This window comes from Rhododendron vialii, chromosome 8a (genome assembly GCF_030253575.1).
Source record: "Rhododendron vialii isolate Sample 1 chromosome 8a, ASM3025357v1".
NCBI lineage: Eukaryota > Viridiplantae > Streptophyta > Magnoliopsida > Ericales > Ericaceae > Rhododendron > Rhododendron vialii.
Genome location: NC_080564.1, coordinates 23,152,815 through 23,167,729, shown reverse-complemented (window position 1 = coordinate 23,167,729; position 14,915 = coordinate 23,152,815). Strand labels below are relative to the sequence as shown.

Here is a 14,915-nt window from a genome sequence, read left to right as displayed (position 1 = left end):
GTCATCAGAAATATTTTTTGAATAACTTCCTTAAAAATCTATACGTTGAACCTTATTGTTTCTAAACTAAGGTCTTGTGCTTTTGTGTAATGTACAATACTCATACGATTGCAACACAATCACGACGATCGATACCGTCCATTTTGTTTTGCTTAATTGGTGTTTAAATTGTTCTCGTAAATTTTTTGGTCTACCTGGTTTAGAATGCCCTTTTATTAGGACGTAGATTCATTATTAGAATGACATTTTACCTCCGATCAAGTATGTATTGATAAGAGATTGAATTCATTTTTTGCAAAAGTATTCTAATCTTTTTTTTGTACTGAAATACTAAATTTAGTAGAAAATTGAAAATTGCAATATTAAATCTTTTTTTACTCTCATAATTAATCCTTAATTTATTAAACGCATAACTAAATAACTTACAAATTTATTATTAATTTACTATTTTTCTTTTTCGATCTTCTATTACATATATATGATTTTACTTGAAAATTCCTATTATTAGTTGGAAAGGAATATATGCCACCAAAACTATAATCTTAATTAGCCTTTTTATAATACTTGTAATATTAACTTACTATTATTATCTATCCTTATCTTTTGCTTTTCAATATTTACTAAATGAAGCATAATATAAATTAAATAATTTTTCTTTCCAACAATAATCTTTATTTCCCAAACACAAGTTCCCAATATCTCCAATTCACCTCAACACTATTACATCCTTACGATGAACAATAATGAGTCTAGAGTTTCAAATATCGATAATTATTAAACGGAACAAAATTTCAGAAAATACCCGAATTTAAATCTCAGAAAAATTAATATTCTTTTTAAAAAAAAAATTATTTCCAACTAATATGCAAAAAAGATCGTCTAAGATAACTGACCTTATTATGAAGGCCTAAGCCAATTTTACAAAGGGGAGGAAAGAGGATCAAAGTGCTTGGTTTTTAGAGAGAGAGAGAGGGCAAACCAAAACCTACCTCTACTAAGACTGACGCGTGCTTTATATAGAGGACTCTACAGGAAATGAAATACAAATTAAAGTGAAATTACAACCAAAATGTGTGGAAATACATGTCGGGTACATGCTGGGCCCCATCGTCACGAGTACTCCCACCGAAAGCTGGCTGTGTAATTATCACCACTCCTTTATTGAGTGACCTCAAAGTTACTCCATAATTGAGACTTTTTGAATTATTGATTTTTCTCTTTTCCTTTGCAGGAAGACAGCTGTTCTGCCATCATCTCAGTCATGCTGTCCCAAAAGTCACCTAAAGTTGGTGCTGGTGTAGTACCATCATCTTCGCAGGGGTCTTGTGATTCCCCTGCTAAGCATGTAAAAGGATTATTATATTCCTCATTGCTTTTTGCTGATGTCATTGATTCATCATCAGCAGCCTGGTTTGCTTGAACCGTTTGCAAGAATTGATCTGTCACGACCCTGACCCGCCCCTCGAGGTCTTAATCATGACAAATGCCAGTGATTTCTCACTAAGGCCAAATCACAAATCAAATATCATCTAAGCAAGCGATGATCAAAAGGGGCTAAACATAACAGCGGAAGCAAAAGTTAACTTTTATTGATAACAAACCAAAGTCCTACATAGGTTTACAAACCAAAAGGATAAACCTCTCAGAGCTGTGCTTACCTACAAATTTACAAACTAAAGTAAACACTCTGCCACACTACGCGTCGCTTCCTGAAAGGTGGAAAAGAAAATACTTAAGCCAAAGCTCGTGTGAATGATTAATACTTAACTCACATGCCTTCCATGGACAATGCAAAATAATTTGATAATATTTCAAAACAAAGAACTCAAAATCATAAGCCAAATATAATGCACATTCCGCTATTCAAAATTCAAAAGCTACCAGGCGTCCCCGGTAGTGGATAAGCCAGACGTCTATGCATTATCCCAAAACACACACCAACCTCAAACACCCTTGCTAGCCATTAAGCCGTCCCCTAGCAAGACCGGACGTTGGGAATGCCATTAAATAGATTCGCAAATATTTCACAAATAAGTCCACCTTTCATTGTTATCCATGGAGTACATAATTTATAAAACATGTTCAAATAAGCTCGATAAGAAAAACAAATTCAAAACCATGTGTTTAAGTATTAAATCACTCACCTCGATCCACGTGACGACTCGAACTTCCTAGAACATTCAATCAAATAGAAACATGTTTAGACGATACTCAAATGATTCTATTTATACTCAATACAATGCCTTAAAAGTGTTTATTTTTCTCTAAGCATCAAACAACATCAACGTCAATACACCAACAATGCATATCTCTTATACACCACAAGTTCTCTTTAATCCAACACCTAATCAAGTCAATCCATTGTATTCCCACATGTCAAATTGGCAAAGTTAAATCCTTTACATTAGACTATATCCAATTAAACAACGCTAATCCAAGGACAACACTTAAACCATTGAAAAGTATACTTCTTTTTCTTCGATCCAAAGGTCGTGCATCAAAAACGGAGTTCGGATGACCTTACTATGGCCTAGCGATTATAGCTCAGTGTAGCAGTGAAACTGGTGCAAAGCAGAATTTGGGTCAGTTTTGTGTGCAAATCTGTTATCGCTCGGACATACCCATGATGCATGGGATGCATCGTTGGAAAGCTTTATATGTCTAGTTTCTAACAAAACAAATGGTGCATCATTTCGAGTCCCGGGCTAAAAGTTATGGCCATTTTACCGAAGTCCGCCGATGCTGTCAGATTCTACGCGAAAATAAGTAAAATTGATTGAAAAATCATAGCTCTCTCATCTTAAACCCAAAAATAGTGAAACCAAAGCCAAAAGTTGCACTACGACAAGCCCTACACTCAGTAAAAATCCCAGGTTCAGAAACAAGAGGAGATTAACCCAAAAATCAAAAGAAAAACAGTTTCGTAATCATTTTCGCACCTATCAACCAACCCTACTTTAGAAATTCACCAAAAATTGTATACTTAACCAAATTACTTGATTCCAATGCCAATCTCTTCTTAACTTAAATATGCAGCTCCTGTAAAAGACCCAAAGCTACCCGAAATGTTCGTCACGCCCAGAAAATTAAAAGAAGACAGCCACGCACAGATTCGCGTATACAGAAAACAGCCGATATTCAAAAATTCATAACTAATTATGTGATTATCGGTTTTTCATGATCTTGGTACCGAAATCTTCGTATTGAAACGTACTTTAACTGTTATGAAGGCACCAAAAATTAATTCCTAGCAGAAAGGCTCCAAAAAGACAGATTACCAGAACCCACGAAATTTTCAGCATACAATAGGTTTATTCAAGACTCAAAATAGATGATCAAACTTAATCCTTGTACATCAAACTAACACTTAAACATGTAAAGAAGGCAGGAAATCCTTACCTCGAAGGTTAGAAGCAAGCCCGAACATGGAGGAAACTTCGAAGTGCTCCGATCGTGAATTTTCTTCGATGGATAGGAAGCTCTCGTCGCGTAGAACAACTTTAGTACTTGATATTTTTCAAAAGTCTCACTCGCGGTCGATGAAATCGAAGAGAGAAGGTGAGAGAGGTGAGAGCCGAGAGAGAGGAGAGAACGGGAGAGAGAGAGGCGTACGGGGGAAGAAAATAATCTTCCCTGATATTTTGATCCTTATATAGGCCAATTCACACACACACCCTTCAAGTATATAACTACATCATCAACTCCCACAACTTACAAGTCATCTCACATTGACCCAACTCATATCTTCTGCATTATCCATATTTCGATAATCCAAATACATATTAAACATTTAAAATTTGAGAAAATAATTATGGGTCTCTACATGATCCTTCATGTAGTCCATGGTCTTGATTACCACTTCATCATCCGTCAGAGTAGGATTTCTTGCCCTTATCTAGGCTGAAATTTCCAAAAAATGATTTTTGGTAGACATATTATCCTTTCTTTTTATTTGTAATTTCAATTCTTGAGTGGCACTGCAAATTTCCGACAGTGTTTTTTCCAAATTAATTCCTTTCCACCATCTATATTGAAAGGTCCTTTGAAGAACAGGAAGCCCCAAATTATTACTTCCAAAAGAAACATCCCATTTCCAAATCCATGGGATACCAAAAGTTATCATTGTAAAAAGGAATGGTTTTCCTTCAGAAGTATTGGTACCCTTTATTTAAGGATGATTCTGGTTGAAGAACTCAAGTTCCTTCTATACATCTGTTGATAAATAGTCTGCTTTGGGCCCAAATTTAGACCACCAATCATGAAACCTATTTGGAAGCTCACCTTTTCCCACTAGATTTGGGCATAACTTAAGGAACCATGAGTGTTTCCTTCTTTGATTTTGGTAATAGAAGGCCTTTGTCCAGGCTTCGATGTAACCCCAGTAATTATAATGAACTGGAATCCCATTTTCACCTTTTATTAACAAAGTCTTTGATTTCTGTGGGTGAATTCCCCACTTATGAATCAGGATGACCATCTTTATTATGGCCTTACTATAACTGATCGGACTTTTTTGATCAACCTTACTGTCATAAGTGTGGCGGAATTCCACCGATCCAGATTCTAAAAGTATTGCCTCATAAATATATCTATATTTTCCCTCTGGAACTAGATAACTCATTGTATCCAAATAGCGGGACTTAATTCCCCACGGATCATTCTTATATTGTTCATCCTGTGATTCCAGAATCATTATTATTTCCGTGGTTTCACTCAATTTGAAAACCTCTTCTGTTTGCACCACCTCCGCCATTGAGAGTGATGATGATGCTGATGCAGCATCCTGTAGTGATGGAAATTGGAATTTATGGGCCTTCAAGTAGGCTTCAACATCGGCCTGTGTGACCCTTGATTTGCCACAGCCCCGAGAAGAATTTCCTCTTCCTCGACTACGATCAGGAGGTCGATTCATCCTGCAAAATTATGCACCAGCTAAAACTCTTAACCTTGCTTGAAGTTGCTGGAGTTGTTGATTAAAATAATTATCAACAATGTCATCCACTTCCTCAGAATCTCGACCATATTCATTATAGAATTGTAATAATGCTTGTTTAGCATGTGCCCATCTTTGTAAATAAAAACGGGTTGGGGTAAGTCCCAGAAAATTCTGCTCTCAATTAGCTTGAGATAAATTTCTCATAACAAGTTTGAATTTTTTTATCTTTAGTGATAAAATATTTTAATCGTTCCTCTGAAATTGAGGGACAAGCTTTTCTAAGAAAAGTTTCTAAATCCATATTGAATATGTGAGCCATCTTTTAGCCCTGCAAAAATTTACGAATGAGAAAATCAGGGAGAGTTTTATTTTCTCCTTTAATGTATTCTATATCAAAATCAAATGCAGCTAATTCAGACTGCCATCGAGCAAAAATTTGCTTTGAAGCAAGGTTTTTAATATCCTGTTTTAAAACCTGCTTAGCTGCACTGCAATCAACTCTAAGCAAAAATTGTTGATTTAATAAATCATCTTGAAATTTATTTATGCATTTAACAATAGAAAGAATTTCTTTCTTTATAGTGCTGTAATTAGCCTGAGCATTCTTAAAGAGTCCAGAAGTAAATCTGACTAATTCCTCTTTAGAGGTAGTAGGGTTATATTGTTTGAAAATGCCACCATAACCCATATTAGAGGCATCTGTTTCTACAATCTTTTTCCATTCAGGATTAGCTATTGCTAAACAAGGCAATTGTTTTGCTTTCAATTTGATTTTTTGAACAGCCTTAGTGTGTTGTTCTGTCCATGGAGGAGGATTCTTTTTAAGCCTCTCATATAAAGGTGCAGAATCCTGGGCTAATCCTCTATAATAGTCTCATATATAATTGAGACTTCCAAGAAATCTTTGTAATTGGGTTTTATCTTTAGTTTCATCCGGAAATTTAGATGCAAACTCTATGCTCCTGTCAATGGGAATTATTTTTCCATGATAAATATTATGTCCTAAGAATCTAACTTTTGTCTGGAATAATTTCATCTTAGGAGCTGAGACAACAAGACCATTTCTTTTAATAACATCCTTAAAAATTCTAAGATGTTTAATATGCTGATCAATGTTCTGTGAGAATATTAGAACATCATCAATATAACATATGGAAAAATCAGCATATGGATAAAAGATATCATTCATAATATTTTGAAATTCTGAAGGTGCATTCTTCAGGCCAAAGGGCATTACATTCCATTCGTAATGACCAAATGTGTTACGGCCTAGAATTTTTATTTATTTAATTAATTATGTTGCCATTTATTGATTGAGTATATTGGGTGGGTCCTAATTAATTATTTTGTGAGCACTATGGGTATTGTTGTCACGATTGTAATCTTTGGAGTATGAGATTGATTTTGGATTAAACAGTGGTACCGGATGGTAATTTTATAAATTGTCTTACATTCTATCTAATTCTAATTAACTAATTAGCTATAATTTAGCAGAGAACGTGGGTTTTACATATATACCTGTACGTAGACATATAAGCTAGGGTTCTGGGTCTTGGAGGAACAGTAGAGAGAGAGAGAGAGAGAGAGAGACGCAGTCAAGGATTCGGTTCATTGGTGATCAATCGGGTAAGCGATTCTTGTCCCATTTATTCTTGTTTCTCTTTCCATTCGTTATATGGGTTGGAGTAAAGTTAGACTTTTTATTTGGTGGTATATAAAAGTGGAGTTACTGAGAGGTTATATGGGTTCCCATTCTTTTGGCACCAATTGTTTTCTTTTAATGCCATTGATATATGAGGAGTGGAGGTGATTTGTGTGATGTGGGTGTGGGACCAAGTGTCAAGATTTGTGCACGGTGGTGTGCGTGTGTGAGTTTGATGTCACGAGGTTTATAACTGTGATTTTCCTTGAGGTGTGAGCAAGGGTCGCATATCCTTTGGCAATTGTATTTTATGATTGGTATTGGAAGTTTGGAGGGTTGTCCTTTTCGATAGTTTGGGTATGGTTTTACTCAATTGGGATTATTCTCGGAGGAGATTTTGTTGGCTACTGATGAGTTGGTAAATTAGGCTAGCATTGGGTATTTTAATAGTAAATGTTATTTCCTAGTTTACTTAGTTTATATCTGAACTAGTTAGTTATTTTGCATGTTGTATTTTGGTACAAGCTAGTCTCTTTTGTGCAATTGATTGCATTATCCTCGGATCTAGGTGAGTGGTTAAGCATGTTACGTATTTGCAAACTTTCCCGTATTCCTTAAATTATTGTTTTAGAAAATTAATGATTGAAATTGGGAACATTTATTTGTTTTATTTGGTTCTTGAAATTGGCATGCGGATTGGTGAAACCATTTGTTGATCGAATAATCTTTTGGTGAGAACTTTGTGAATATTGATGGGAACATATTTTGGAAGTCCAGGGAAATTAATCCTCTGTGTGCGGGTGACTCTGGCCATTAGGGAAGAATCTGGATTAGGCCGGTGACCCTAATGCTCAACAGTTGTTATTGACCGGATCATTCTTAGGGAAAAGTTCTACGGGCTGCCTACTCGTGGTGACTCTAAGTTTTGATATTGGATCCAATTTTGAGATATTTGTTCATTGGCACTTGGTACTATTGATTTTGGTTGTGGTTCTCCATTGTTATTGGAGATTGGATTGTGATCGCCATTGAGACTTATTTTAGATGAATCGTTAATTGGATTAATTGATTATTTTGTTGTTCACCTGTATGCCAAATTTATATTGACATGGTAAACTATTTTGATCCTTGTTTCAGAACTTTATTCTAATATACATGCTTTGCCATTCACTGAGCTCGTCAGCTGGCGGATTTATTCCAACTTCTTTTTCAGGCTAGTCGGGGATTTAGACAAGGACTCTGGCGGTATCTCGGGGACTTCTTTTAGTTTGACCTCCTTAGGGTGTCTCATTATATTTTTATTTTATTAATCGCTTCCGCATTTGAAACATTTTGTCAGATGTTTGTATCTTTTTGAGATTGTATGGTTCTTGGGATGTTTGTGTCCCATGCTTATGATTGAGAATTATTTAATAACAAAAAAAATATTTATTGTTCAACGACTTATTTTATATTAGGCTGCGTGTTCCATGAGTTGGCCTTGTGGTTCATGGCTGGTCACTTCTCATTTTGAGGTGTGACAAAATAGGACAGTGAAAGCTGTCTTATAACGATCAGATTCCTGAATTTGAATCTGCCAATATCCAGATTTTAGATCAAATTTAGAGAAGATAACTGCTTTATTCAGTCTATCTAGCAAGTCTTTTTTATTAGGAATGTGATATCTTATCCACATCAAGACTTCATTAAGAGGTTTGTAATTAATAACCAACCTTGGAACACCTCGTTCTTTCTCAGTATTTTTATTGACATAAAAAGCTGTACAACTCCAAAGAGAGTAGCTTTTTCTAATTGGTTGTTTTTAAGCAGACTGTCAATTTCATTTTGAAACATTTTTAAATATTCTTGTTTCATTTGAGAAGGCTTGGCTTTTGTAGGAATTTTTCTTTCATCAAAATCCTTCTCATAAGGAAGTGAAACTATATATTTTTTCCTATCCCAGAAAGCATTTGGGATATCACTACAAATTTCTTGTCTAAAATTTTCTTCAATTTGAGATTTTTTTTTTCAAGAAAGGTTTTTGTAAAGTTTCTTCAATATTCACCATTTGAATTTCTTTTTGAAGAAAATTTATTTGTTATCTTTATGAGAAATTTTTCTCATAATATCATTGATTTCCTTGTAAACAGGAGGAGATACAAATTCAAAGAATATATCATGACCATTCACATGGGCAGTGATTCCAGCAGTGCCGGTTTGCATTTGCATTAACATTGCCAAAAATGGAGTTCCAAGAATCAATTCCTGCTGAAGATTTCTTATACAGAGAAAAGTTGTTTCCAGACAGACTCTTTTGTTACAAATGTAAACATTATTAAGCTTGTATTTGATTATCATTTTTGAACCACTTGCATTAGTGAGACTTTGAGAAATTTTCTCAAAATATTGAGTTGGAACTATACCTTCTTGGATACAATTCATATCCGCACCACTATCAACTAAGGCAATTATATTATTGATAGTATATTCTTTTTGTATTACCAAATTAACTCTCACATGCCATTTTTGGTAAACAACATTATTAATCAGATTCAAATAAGTTGATGAATCATTAGTGTGACTTGTGTCACCCTTGGCTTCTAAGGTAACCAATCTTGTTTTTATATCATAAAATTCTTGGACAGTTTTATTCTGAAATGTTTTTAACAACTTTATTTCTGTTTTTAAAGTATTTATCTCACTCTTGAGATCAGGAATTGTAACAGGTTTAGAATTATCAACCTGTTCTAGTCTGTCCAAAACATTTTTTAGACTATAAGTTTCATTAGGTATTTGAGGTTTCTCTTCCTCTTCTTCTGTGGTAGAAGAAATACAAGTTTCTATAATTTTAATCTTCAATTGAGGATCATTAATTTGATCAATGATATTGAGGATCATTAATTTGATCAATGATATCCAGCAAACCTTGCTGCTTGGCATTTAATACATTTATGTTGAGACCATTCATCTCAACTATTGCCTTCCAATAGTTATCAGAAGTTAAGCATTCAAGATTATTACAATTGCAATTATTGGGAGTTTCTTCTTCCTCTGAAGTGGAAGAAGTATCTTCTTCATCAGAAAGATTATTAACTTGTTCTTCTGATTCTCCTGATTCTGAATCATTAGAATCAAGAAGCAATTTGAAGAGAGTTTGTTTTAACTCCTCGTCCAACTGAAGCTCTTCCAGTTTTTTCTTAGTTTTACATTTATTAGCATAATGGCCTATTTTGCCACATTTAAAACATTTTGCTGTTAGTTTCTTATTACCCTTGTTATTCTATTTCTTACTAGCAGTTTCTTTTGAACTTGATTGTTCGTTTTTGTCTTTCTTCTTTTTGCTACCAAATTTCTTTTTAGAATATTTTCTCGTAGTTTTGTTACTACTCTTTCTTTTGTTAGATTTCGGATATTGGGTCATATCATAACCAAATTGGTCACAGAATTGTCCTAACTCTTATTTACCAGTTAAGTGTAGTTTTTTCAATTGATTATGCAATTTTATATCATTGCATAAAGTCAATCCTTCTTGTATTATAATAGCAATTAATTGCCCATAAGTGTAGCTATCATAATTGATAGTTAGACCATTATTTTGATCTCGTAATTTTTTCCTAATTTTCTCAGCAAAGAAATATGGTAATCCATCAATAAATTTAGATTTCCAATGCTCACTATTAGCATCAGTTCTTTGTATTACTTTAGCCAAGAATACGTCCTTATACCAACGAAAATGAGTTAACGTTGGACATTTCAAATTCTGAAGTAATTCTCTACTCCTTTCACGTTGGTTGTCCCAATAACCAACAAAGTGTAAAATTATTGATTGAACCAAAGTGTAAAAAGCATCCTCTTGCTGCTCACCTTTCTCATTAATTTTAACTGCATTTAATATCTCTGCACGTTGGTTTGCAGTCAGGACAATGTCCCACCAACCTTTAATAGTGCTGGTAAAACCAACTGTTATCCAGCCAGCAACTTCCTTATCAGTATTTTTGTTATTTACACAAATAGTACTGTACATCATCATTTGATACACCACACCAAAAATTTGATATTCAGTCATACCATCTATGTTCCATTCATAAATGGTTCTACCACTATAAGACATTTGTTTTTGGTAGCCAGATTCCTTATATAACATATCCTGAGGAGTAGGCCTGGATAATAATACCGATCTGCCCCTCCATAGGAGAAATTCTTAGGATATTGAATTTTATTTTTTTTTTGAATAGCGATATTGAATTTTATTAACAGTATCATTTTGAGATTGAAGAAAAGAACTTTCTAATTCTGTGATTTCTTGATTCATCATTCCTAGTTCCATTTCTTCAGTTATAACATTAAGGGAAAGACCTTTAAGTCTTTTCTGTAATTCATTAACTAACTCAACATTTTTATTAGGATTACTCAAATTAAACCCTGTTATTGAAATTGGAGGCCTAATAATCGATGGAGAAATATCTTCCTGTTTCTCTTTATTCTTTGGTTGGAAGTATTTAATTTCTTCCCTAGTTTGAGTTACTTGTTCGTCTGATCGGATTAATTGTTCTCCAATTGTATTTAGACACAAAATTATTTTGCTTATGCAATTTACCATTCAGGTATGTATTTGTAGGTTTAACAAATGCTACAGTTTCTAAAGAAGGCTCAGATTCTGAGTTTCCTTCTAGAGACAAAGGAATTGTTGGAGGATGAACCGCACTTATAATGGTTCCAGTCATAGATCTCCAATTTCTATGATAATCCTGTATTACATTTATGGATTTATCTAGTTCTGTGTAATATCTCCCATAGAACCATTGGGTAAATGGGATAATATTTTTTGAATATTCAATCCATTCGTAAAATTCTTCTTTGAATTTTTGTAATTGATCTGCATCATATTTTGCAAAATACCAATTTCTAAATGCTTGGTATTTGGGTTGATTAAATTCTTTATTGATTTCTTTCCTTTTCTCAGGACCTATCAACATTATTAATAGTAAAAGCCATTTCACTAGCGGTAGGTGATTCTACTGGATTATTGGGATGGTTATAAACTCCATGAGGAATTTGATTTTCAGATATCCTTATACCTGCTAAATTAATATCCTCTATTGGATGTTGTGATTCGGATACTTCGGATGTTGAGTGTCGACTAGTATTTGGAACACTAACCCTGTATGGCATTTGTATTATAGAAAAACTGTTCCTAGAACTCAAACTCCTAGGAAGCCTATTAATCTGTGAATTCCTAAAATTTAGGAAAACAGTGCCATCACTATCCTTGTAACGCTCCCAATTTTGGGTACGTTAAATAAGACATTTTATTACGAAAACAAAGTGAGTCTGGCTCATTATTACATCACAAAGTCTTACGAGAGTACAATTATTCAACAAGGGAGGGAACTAGAGTTCCTAATTACTGCTCTGCTTCTTCCTCCATCCGGGCTAGTTCTTCGCCTCCAAAGGCCTCCAAGGTGTGGAGTTCACCCTGTTCATCTATGAGGTCTGACATATTATACCGACGTCACTACCAATATAATATGTCAGGGTCACCAAAAAGACAACACCATGAGCTACAACACTCAATAGAATAACCCAAACCCTCTAACCCTTAACTTACAAACAATACATCATAAAGTCAACAATTAATTTCCACATAACACATGCTAATCTAGCCAAAATAATTAACAATGACACATCCGCATTCGATATTCAATCATCGTTGGTGTCCAAGAGTTATGAGTTTCTCCTACGCAACATCTCGTAAGTCGTGTCTCATTTTCCTCATTTCATAACCCATTCATTATTTCAAAAACTTATTTTTAACACACCCAACATTGGTTCCGCCGTTCCGGGTTCCCAAGTATCCTCACAATGGTTCCGTCGTCCTGGGTTCCCATTGGCACACTTTGCATTGGCTCCTCTCTGCGGATAACCAAGCCACACACCTAACCTCGATTCTGCCGTTCCGGTCTCCCGAGAATCCTCACAATGGTTCCGCCGTCCCGGGTTTCCATTGGCACACAAAACACACACCACACAATGGGCTACCACGTCCGGCCACATGTCGATTTCCAAAATATTTCATCCTTTTCAAAACACTCCTTTTCATTAACCACACCCTAGGTGTCATGTTTCTAACTTTCTCGATTTCCGTGTCTTATTTTCATGTATTGACTCTGCGGTAGGACTTCACATGAAATCATAAATCATTCATTCAAAACTTAGAACTAAACTAACAAGATCATCCAACTCAATATTATACCACAAGTAATGCAAGCAATCCACGTAAGCATGCACATAACGCTTTTAAATATCAAATTCCGAATACTTCCATTCAAGCGATAACATTCCAATCTTTTTATAAAAAAAATCTGTACTTTCTTCCTTTGTAGAAAATTCTAAACAACATATGTTTATTAATGTAAAGATTGATTATTCAACATGCTCATATTTCCATTCGCCGAAGCTAAGTTCATCATGCATTCCAATCATTATAAATGATAGTAAACCTCATCTACTTTAAAGAAAATGATTAGGAAAGTCATGCTAGGGAGAATGAGTAGAGATTAATCTACCTTGATCCGAAACTAGTCGGGGCCGAATAAGCTAGTTGGAAAATCCTACGGGTGATGAAACTCGCAAATCTGGACCGAACTTTGGATGGCAATAACTCGGTCAATCTCTGGCTGAATACGATCGTTCTTGGGTTGAAATCGAAGCTCTAGAAGCATTCTACAACTTTTGTGAAGGAAGTTGATCCTAGAAACTACTTTAGGTAGGAGGAAAATGGTGATAAAGGAAGAGACAGTATGCTGTTTGGAACTGAAAATCCGAGATTTTTACTGAACTTTGGATGTCAGTATCTTTGTCATTTCTTGACCGATTAGGGTGGTTCTTGGGTCTAGCTTGAAGGTCTTGAAGTGCTCTACAACTTTCCCGAAGGGAGTTGGTTCTAAAAACTACTTTAAGCAGGAGAAAAACGAGGATTTATGAAGGGCAGTCGGCTGTCTGAAAATGGTTTCTAGAGAGAAGTGAGAGCAAAGGAGTGAAGGTGTGAGAAATGACTTGGGCAAGGGTGCTATTTATAGCAAAAGTCTTGGCTATTACCCAAGGGATAAAATTTTTCCTAACAATTATTGTCCAATGGGTAAAATTTTCCTATTAAAATAATCCAATTTGGCACATGTTTTCTTATTAAAATAATGGATTAAGTACTTTAGGAAATCTAGGCTTTTATATAATATGAGATATATATGTACTCATGCCCAATATTTAAATATGGAGGTAGTACCAAGTACCTAATTAAATAAAGGACTATGATTAAAATAAACATAAGGTACAAGTACTATTATATTATAAAAAGTACTTAGAATCTGGGATTTAAATTTATTCAATATTTTAATGCACAAAATCACATGGAAAATTCAAACTTGATTATTTAATAAAATCCTTGTACCTTGTTGGAAGATTAGTGCTATTATCCAATGGATAACAATTCCCTTAGTAGTTATTATCCAATGGACAATAGTTTTCCTAGTGGTTAATAACCAATGGATAATGGAATGAGATGAGATGATATCTAATAAACAAATGTATATTTATCCTTTGCACATGTGTATATATAACTATATATTATTATATCCTTGTACTTATCAAATATTCTAATGGAAGACCTATTGTTCAATGGACAAAAATTACCATAACATTTATTGACCAATGGGTAATGGTTCAACTAATAACTAGGTAAGTTTGGTTCCTTCAACTAGTTGGTTAGAAACTAACTAAGTTGGCTAAGTAGGGCTTCTAGTCAAGATTTAACATCTAAGAGGACTAAAACCTAATTAGGACGGATTACCGGAAATTACCAAGAAAATCATCAAGCCATTCAAGAGAAAATAAAGAATTTGAAATACAACGAGATTTTTATTTATAGAAAATCGGAGTTGTTACAATCCTGAACTATTTGTTCACTATCCTGAACTATTAGTAAATTTGATTTTCTAAAATAACTTATAAGTTGTTATTAACTTACTATATTTTTTTTCTTCTATTACTTATAAATTAGTAGAAATATTTTCTACATGAGTTTACAAATCCATTCACTCTTATCATTCATAAAAATATACTACTTTATCCTTTTATAATACTTGGATATTGATTTCTTTTTATTTACTAATTTTTCTAATCAAAATTTACTAAACGAACCATATTATTAATTAAATAACATACAAACAAACACACACACACACATACACATATTTACAATCACCGGCTAAAATCATTAGAATATATTTGAGTACAATATAATTTATTTTTGTACAAAACTCATGATTTCTTCACTTAATTTAACAGGAAAAATTAAAGTGA

The 14,915-nt window shown here is 34.1% G+C and overlaps 1 long non-coding RNA gene across 3 annotated transcripts; it reads right to left on the bottom strand.

The window, feature by feature from the left end:
* Nucleotides 1-878: 878 nt before the first annotated feature.
* LOC131299156 (uncharacterized) lies at nt 879-3,815 on the bottom strand. Of its 3 annotated transcripts, none has more exons than XR_009190642.1 (3): nt 3,400-3,815; nt 1,659-2,171; nt 879-1,500 (listed from the first exon to the last, which is right to left on the bottom strand). It is a non-coding gene; the product is annotated as an uncharacterized LOC131299156 (long non-coding RNA). The 3 variants fall into 3 exon arrangements; XR_009190643.1 differs by having other exon boundaries at nt 879-1,334; XR_009190641.1 differs by lacking the exon at nt 879-1,500 and having other exon boundaries at nt 1,570-1,709; nt 2,145-2,171.
* Nucleotides 3,816-14,915: the final 11,100 nt, after the last annotated feature.